The sequence below is a fragment of the Physeter macrocephalus genome, chromosome 8 (genome assembly GCF_002837175.3).
Source record: "Physeter macrocephalus isolate SW-GA chromosome 8, ASM283717v5, whole genome shotgun sequence".
Classification (NCBI taxonomy): Eukaryota; Metazoa; Chordata; class Mammalia; order Artiodactyla; family Physeteridae; genus Physeter; species Physeter macrocephalus.
This window is the reverse complement of record NC_041221.1, coordinates 71,573,442-71,582,131: the sequence shown is the minus strand read 5'-3', so window position 1 is coordinate 71,582,131 and position 8,690 is coordinate 71,573,442.

The window sequence follows — 8,690 nt, the reverse complement described above, 5'->3', positions numbered from 1 at the left end:
TACTGACAGCCCTCCATTTTATACTTTGCTAATAGTGTTTTTCATCTGATAGCAGTTAGGCCTGATCTCAAATTATTTCCTTTTCACATAATGCAATGTTTTATCAAATTTCACTGAGAAAATAATTTGATTTTTTTGTTTTGTTTCCTACAGTCAATTTGTTTTACATGGAAGATGTTTGCTCTAACCCTCCGGAAATATCCCCTTTGTTTTAATTACTAAAACTTTTCATGGGCCCAGAGATTGGCTGTGAAATTTCTGCAGCAGGAAGACTGGGTGGCTTATCACTGAGAACACATATGGATTCTGCCTGAAATTGTGGGGGATAGAGGGAGTTACCTACATGTTTTTGAACATTTTAAAGCTTTTAATTAAAAAATAATAATTATAAAAATTTTAATAATCTAAAAATTTCTATTTTTCTAGACTAGGGGATCATTGTTTTGTGATGAAATAAGGCAGAACTCCTGAATAAAAATAGTCATTGCTCCAGTTTGTTTTCCATGTTATTGTAAACGTATTGTATTGTAGCCCTAAATTAGCCAGGACACAGTTCAGTCTACCTAACTGATATTGTTCGGAACCTGCTATGGGGATCCTTCCGCTTTTCTTAGCAACCATCCTTCCAAGCAGTAGCTGAACCTGAGGTCCACAGCCAATTGGTATATGTAGGCACCTGATGCATTGCCCAAAGTGCCCTTAAATTTAAGATCAGTCACTTCCTACTGCCAGGGGTGTGCTGGAGCTGACACAAAAATCCACTGGCTATGTTTTCTGGTATTTTACAACTTGGTTGTTATACACAGCTATTATTCAAAAGTAAATGACACTAACTGAAAATCATACAAATTATAATTACAGGTATCATTAAAAGTTAAATCATATAAACTTACAATCAAATATACATTCAAAACTCATCACTTCCTAATCGTTTTACAACATTTTATTATCTGTGCTCTTGAGGGTATTTTTCATCTATTGTATTTTTCATCCATATGGTGGCAATGCTATGTATCAGTGTGCTCCTCTGTATCACGTCCCAACTCCACATTCAGTGACATGAGGGAGAGCTGATGGTTTACCATTTTCTACCACATGCCTGCTGGTCCACCCTTACCTCTAGCATCAATTTCTCTGAACTAAGGGGAGAGGGAGGTGTGCTGTGGAGTTCTGCTGAAGATTTACAGCTCCTTACTTCCCAGAGATGCCTATCCTTCTAATGCCTTTAATCATAGGCCGATCAGAACTTCCTTCCATCTTGTCCTGTGCTCACAAATGTTTGCAGAAATTTTTTAAAAGTTCTATGTGTTGATGAAAACTCCTTCCCTCAGGAAAAGTCCAGAAAACTTGGACTCACAAAGATTCATGGGTGTTATTTTAGCTGAAATGCATCATTGAAATTGATTGTTGAGAGATGAAGTTAAAAAGAAAATGAACAGTAAAAATGAACTGAATTAGGATATCCTGTGAGAGAATGATGAACAGGATGTAGTGCCACATGAAGTTGGGCTCCAGACAAGATCAAACTGATGTGTAGATAAGAGATGGTAGCGTCTGGTTCCCCACACCTTTGAGATCTGGCACTGCCAGAGATGTCATAAGGACTTTTTGAAAAGTTGCATTAGCTTTCATCTTGCATTAACTTTTATTATCCATGTGCCAAAATGAACATTAAGTGGCAAGAGAGATTTACCACTGAGCTTCTGGCCTGGAACAGTCTAGCATATAAGCTGTGGTCTGCAAGTTTGTTGGCCTTTCCTCTGAAGAACTTGCAGATCAGCTTTATCAGGCATGCTGAAGCGAGTGCAGCCCATGGAAGGCTGGGAAATGGACACGTTGCACCATGGCTTTAGAGTTAAGCCATAGAACCCCCTTTCGAGAACAATATTTAGCTTCTGCCACAGGGTGAATAAGAAAGTACTATAGAGGGAATATCTATGAACAGTTTTTTAACATCAAGAACATTGTGTAAGAGGCACTATCATTTACAAAGTCCACTCTGACAGATTCCTCTCAAGTATCAGGGCAAGGGAAATGTTTATCTCACAGTGAACTAACAAGTTCCTCCTATTGGAGAGTTAGGTTTATGAAACCATTGTGTGGTCCTTTTTTTGCCTGACTAATAGGAAGCTCCATTTTCCTTCAATTATTGGAAATTTCCTTAAACTTAATTTTATTTTCAATAACTTCTCCCTTCCCCTTGCCCTTCACTACTTGTTTTGTATCTATTTTATGCTGGTCCTTTTTTTATTTTCCTCTTGTCATACTCATAATTAATAAAATGTTATACAATATTTTTATCAGAATAAATACCTAAATAGAACAGTCAACCATATGTGGATCAGTGACTTTAGTGTGTTAGGTTATGAGTAATCCAATGCTGTGTACCAATGATCCAGTATAACGATGAAATAGTTTCTGAAGTTGGTAAAGGTGTAAATATTTTAGAAGTTAAGTAAATACATTTCGAGTGGTCTACCAGATGTTCAGTCCTATGCTAAAAACTACAGAAAATCAAAAGTTATAAATATAGTTTCTTGAGAACCTAATCTTATTGGATAGGGAAATCTTTCCAACAACCATAATTACTGCTTCCATTTATTAGATGCAGCCATGTTACAGGTGCATTCTGTATATTATCTTATTTAATCCTCACCCCCTCCACACCAATTCAGTGGGTCGGGTTTCTGATTAAATTGCTACCCAGCTGATTCTAACCTGCAGCCTGGGCTGAGAATTCCTAATTCAGAATAAAAGGAATAGGTGCTATTGCTGGCAGTTCACATCCAATGCCAAGGCAGAGCCAAATGAAACCCTGGCATCTGTCCATGCATGGGGAGGACAGCAGACTGCCTGGAGCAGAGGGTGTGATGTCAGCTGTTGAAACCACCTGCAGCACAGGAACCACAGATGCAGACGTTCAATTCTGGAGAACTTGCAATGGAGGTAATGCCTATGACAGTACTTAAAAAAAAAAAAAAGAAAAAAAGGGAAAACAAACTACGTCTGAAAAGTGAGTGTACTGAAGAGATGCAGTGGCCTAGCCTTGACAGTAGTAACTCTCATGAAGGCTGTGGAGGAGAGTTATCAGAGTAATATTTCTTTTCCTCCAAATTCATATGCTGAAGGCCTATCCCCCAGTGTGATAGTATTTGGAGGTGAGGCCTTTGGGAGGTAATTAAGGTTAGATGAAGTAATGAGTGTGGGACCCTCATGATGGGATTAATGCCCTTCTAAGAAGACACACCTGAGTGCCTGCCCCCCCGCCCCCATGCACGCATGCGCTGCACGCACGCACAGAGGGCACGTGAGCAGACAGCTGCAGCCTATATGCCAAAAGGAGAAGACTTAGAGTGAAGCCTGCCTTGCCAGCACCTCGCTCCTCGACTTCCCAGCCTCTAGAAAGGTGAGAAATACGTTTCTGTTTTTCCTTGTCTATAAGCTATGGTATTTTTGTGATGGTAGTCCAAGCTAAGACAGGGAGCAGCCAGGAGGAGGTTGGTTTTTCTAAACTAGGTAACATTTTAAGATATCTCCTCTCTGAAGCTTTACCTAACTCGTTCTCCCTCTGGCCTCCTGAGGCTTACTGTTCATTCCTCTCTGCTATATCTCTTATCACGATAGATGGCGGTTGTTTAAGAGTTTGCCTTACCCAGCAGACTGAGGTCTTTGAAGGCAGCCACCTGTCTTCTTTATCATTGGACTGCCTGAGGGACGCATAATATCGCGCACCTAATAGGTGCTTAATAAGTCTTCGTCGAATGACTCAATAAGCCATTATAGACATCTCATCCTCACTGGTCTGGGGGAAACAGAGCATCACCTCTGTCAAGGAAACTATTTAAAGTCCCAGGTCATGTGGCACAGGGCCTCTCTTAAGATGACAGTAAACTATGAATTAAACTGACCAGCACGTTTTCTCCATTGTGGTGAAGTTATCCATATTTTTTGGTTTGTGAGGGCTTGGACTATAAATCATTGAGCTCTGAAATGAGAGCTCCATAAATCAATTGATTCCAGTAGGTTAGTCATAGAACGTATGGTGTGTTTCCCAGTCAAAACCAAAATTCTAATGCGCAGTCTTGGTGATGAATGGACCTATCCTGTAACTTTGCTCTTAATGTGATAAATGGTGGTGGTTGGAGGTTGACTGTCCTAGTCTTGTCTTACAGACCAAACCTTTACACATGTCAAGCCAGGTACAGCTTTAGAAATTTTTATTTAAGAGAAAGTTAAACCTGGGGTCATGCTTCAGACAGCTGTGATTGAGTGCTACACAGAGCAGGGAATTTCTGAATTTCCTTCTGGAAAGTAAATGCAGATAAGCATGTTGGTGGTTACTGGTTTATCCCCTGCCCCTCCCTTTTACTTTCTCCCAAAAGCATCTCAGCAGTTTTCTGTTGAGCTGATTTATGACATCAGTACCAAGCTGGAGGTAGAAAAACTGCTATCTTTTGAGAAGATTATCTGAAGCTTGGGTGGTTAACAATCAATTATATATCTATTTAAGATAGCACAACAGGATTCTTGCTATTTTTTCTAATTTTATTGAGATATAATTGACATACAGCAGTGTATAAGTTTAGAGTATACAGCATAATACTTTGACTTATATATATTGTGAAATAATTACCACAGTAAGTTAACATCCATCATCTCATATAGATACAAAAAGAAAAAGAAAAAAATGGTTTTTGTGATGACAGTGCTTAGGGTTTACTCTGTTAAAGCATTCATATATACCACACAGTGTTAGCTATAGCCATCATGTTGTACATTACATCCCTCATCCTTACTTACCTTATAACTGGAAGCTTGTACCTTTGACCGCCTTTAATCCCCACCACCCCCTTTCTTGTAACCACAAATATGATCTCTTGTTCTATGAGTTTTACTTTTTCTTTTGTTTTTTGTTTATTGTTTGTTTAGCTTCCATATATACATGAGCTCATACAGGGTTTATCTCTCTCTGACTTCTTTCACTTAGCATCATGCCCTCAAAGTCCATCAATGTTATGACAGATGGCAGGATTTCCTTCTTTTTTTATGGCTGAATAATATTCCAGTGTGTGTGTGTGTGTATGTGTGTACTGTGACAGTGGGGTTGCAGATATCTCTTTGACACAGTGTTTTTGTTTCCTCTGGATGTATTCCCAGAAGTACGACTGCTAGACCATATGGTAGTTCTATTTTGAATTTTTTGAGGAACTTCCATACTGCTCTCTGTAGTGGCTGCACCAGTTTTCATTCCCACCGACAATGCACCAGGCTTCCCTTTTCTCCTCATCCTCCCCAGCTTTTGTTATTTCTTACCTTTTTGATAATGGCCATTTTTTTTCCTATAAATTTATTTATTTCATTTTTGGCTGTGTTGGGTCTTTGTTGCTGTGTGCAGGCTTTCTCTAGTTGCAGTGAGCAGGGGCTACTCCTCATTGTGGTGTGTGGGCTTCTCATTCCAGTTGCTTCTCTTGTTGTGGAGCATGGGCTGTAGGCGCACGGGCTTCAGTAGTTGTGGCTCGCAGGCTCTGGAGCACAGGCTCAGTAGTTGTGGCGCACGGGCTTCGTTGCTCCGCGGCATGTGGGATCTTCCCAGACCAGGGCTCGAACCCATGTCCCCTGAATTGGCAGGCGGATTCTTAACCACTGCACCACCAGGGAAGCTCAGTAATGGCCATTCTTTCTTCCCCCAGTTTTATCAAGATGTAACAGACATACCTCACTATAAGTTTAAAGTGTACAGCATAATGGCCTGACTTACATATAATGTGAAATGATTACTGCAATAAGTTTAGTTAGTATCCATCATCACATATAGATAAAATAAAAAGGAAATGAAAAATAATTTTTTCCCAGGTGATGAGAACTCTTGGGATTTATGCTCTTTCATACATATCTTACAGCAGTGTTAACTATAGTCATCATGTTGTACATTAATCATCTTATTCATCTATTACTGGAAGTTTGTACATTTTGACCACCTTCCTCCAATTCTGCCTCCCCCTACCCTTCACCTCTGGTAACCACACATCTGATCTTTTTCTGTGAGTTTGTTTTTTTCTTTTTTTACTAATAGATTCCACATATAAGTGAGATCATACAGGATTTGTCTCTGTCTGACTTGCTTCACTTAGTATAATGCCCTCCAGGTCCATCCCTGTTTTCACAAATGCCAGGATTTCCTTTTTTTTTTTTTTTAATGGATGAAAATATTCCATTGTGTGTGTGTGTGTGTGTGTGTGTGCGTGCGTGTGTGCGTGCGTGCAACTTCTTTATCCATTCATCTGTCAATGCCATCAATGGACACAGGTGGTTTCTCTGTCTTGGCTATTGTGAATACTGCTATGACGTGTGGGTGCAGATATCTTTTTGAGTTCGTGTTTTCATTTAGTTTGGATATATTCCCAGAACTGGAATTGCTGGATCATATGGTAGTTCTAGTTTTAATTTTTTGAGGATCCTACATCCTGTTTTCCATAGTGGCTGCACCAGTTTATAATCCCACCAACAGTGCATGTTCTTGACAGTATTTGTTCTCACTTTTCTTTCTGAGGATGGCTGTTCTAATAGGTACGAAGTGATATCTCATTTGTGTTTTTAAAATTTCCTATGGAAGTATAGTTGATTTACAATGCTGTGTTAGTTTCAGGTATACAGCAAAGTGATTCAATTATACATACATATATATCCATTTTTTTCAGATTCTTTTCCCTTAAGTTATTAAAAAATATTGAGTAGAGTTCCCTGTGCTATACGGTAAGCCCTTGTTGGTTATCTATTTTATATATAGTAGTGTGTATGTGTTAATCCCAAACTCCTAATTTAGCCACCCCCTCCTTTCCTCTTTGGTAGCAATAAGTTTGTTTTCTATGTCTGTGGGTCTATTTCTGTTTTGTAGATAAGTTCATTTGTATAATTTTTTAGATTCCACATATAAGCAATATCATATGATATTTGTCTTTTCCTGTCTGGCTTACTTCACTTAGTATGGTAATCAGTAGGTCCATCCTTGTTGCTACAAATGGCATTATTTCATTCTTTTTAATGGCTGAAAATATTTCATAGTGTATATGTACCAAATCTTCTTTATCCATTCCTCTGTTGATGGACATCTAGGTTGCTTCCGTGTTTTGGCTATTGTAAATAGTGCTGCAATGAACATTGGGGTGCATGTATCCTTTCGAACCCTGGTTTTCTCCAGATATATGCCCAGGAGTGGGATTGTTGGATCATATGGTAGCTCTATTTTTACTTTTTAAGGGAGCTCCATACTGTTCTTCACAATGGTTGTACCCATTTACATTCCCACCAACATTGTAGGAGGGTTCTCTTTTCTCCACAGCCTCTGCAGCATTTATTGTTTGTAGACTTTTTGATGATGGCCGTCCTGACTGGTGTGAGGTGATACCTCATTGTAGATTTGATTTGCATTTTCTAATAATTAGTGATGTTGAGCATATTTTCATATGCTTTTTGGCCATCTGTATGTCTGCCTTGCAGAAATGTCTATATAGATCTTTTGCCCATATTTTGTTTGGGTTGTTTGTCTCTGACATTGAGCTGCATGAGCTATTTGTATATTTTGGAGATTAATCCCTTGTTGGTCACTTCAAAACTATGGACTTTCAAAACTATGTTCAATAAAAGTGGCGAGAGTGGACATCCTTGTCTTGTTCCTGAACTTAGAGGAAATGCTTTCAGCTTTTCACTGTTGAGTATGATGTTAGCTGTGGGTTTGTCATATATGGTGTTTATTATGTTGAGTTATGTTCCCTCTATGCTCACTTTCTGGAGAGTTCTTATCATAAATGGGTGTTGAATTTTCAGAGATTTTTCTGCATATATTGAGGTGATCATATGGTTTTTATTCTTCAATTTGTTAATGTGGTGTATCACACTGATAGATTTGCAGATATTGAAAAATCTTTGCATCCCTTGCTAATATTTTGTTGAGGATTTTTGCATCTATGTTCATCAGTGATATTGGCCTGTACTTTTCTTTCCTTGTGGTATCTTTGTCTGGTTTTGGTACCAGGGTGATGGTGGCCTCATAGAATGAGTGGGAGTGTTCCTTTCTCTGCAATGTTTTGGAATAGTTTCAGAAGGATAGGCGTTAACTCTTCTCTAAATGTTTGATAGAATTTGCTTAGGAAGCCATCTGGTCCTGGATTTTGTTTGTTGGGAGTTTTTAAATCACAGTTTCAATTTCAGTACTTGTGATTGGTCTGTTCATATTTTCTATTTCTTTCTGGTTCAGTCTTGGGAGATTGTACCTAAGAATTTGTCCATTTCTTCTAGGTTGTCCATTTTATTGGCATATAGCTGCTTGTAGTAGTCTCTTATGATCCTTTGTATTTCTACAGTGTCAGTTGTAACTTCTTTTTCATCTCTAATTTTATTGATTTGAGTCCTCTCCCTTTTTTTCTTGATGTGTCTGACCAAAGAGTTAACAATTTTGCTTATCTTTTCAAAGAAACAGCTTTTAGTTTTATTGATCTTTTTTATTGTTTTCATCTCTATTTCATTTATTTCTGATCTGATCTTTATGATTTCTTTCCTTCTGCTCACTTTGGGTTTTGTTTGTTCTTCTTTCTCTGATTGCTTTAGGTGTAATGTTAGGTTGTTTATTTGAGATTTTTCTTGTTTCCTGAGGTAAGATTGTATTGCTATAAAATTCCCTCTTAGAACTGCTT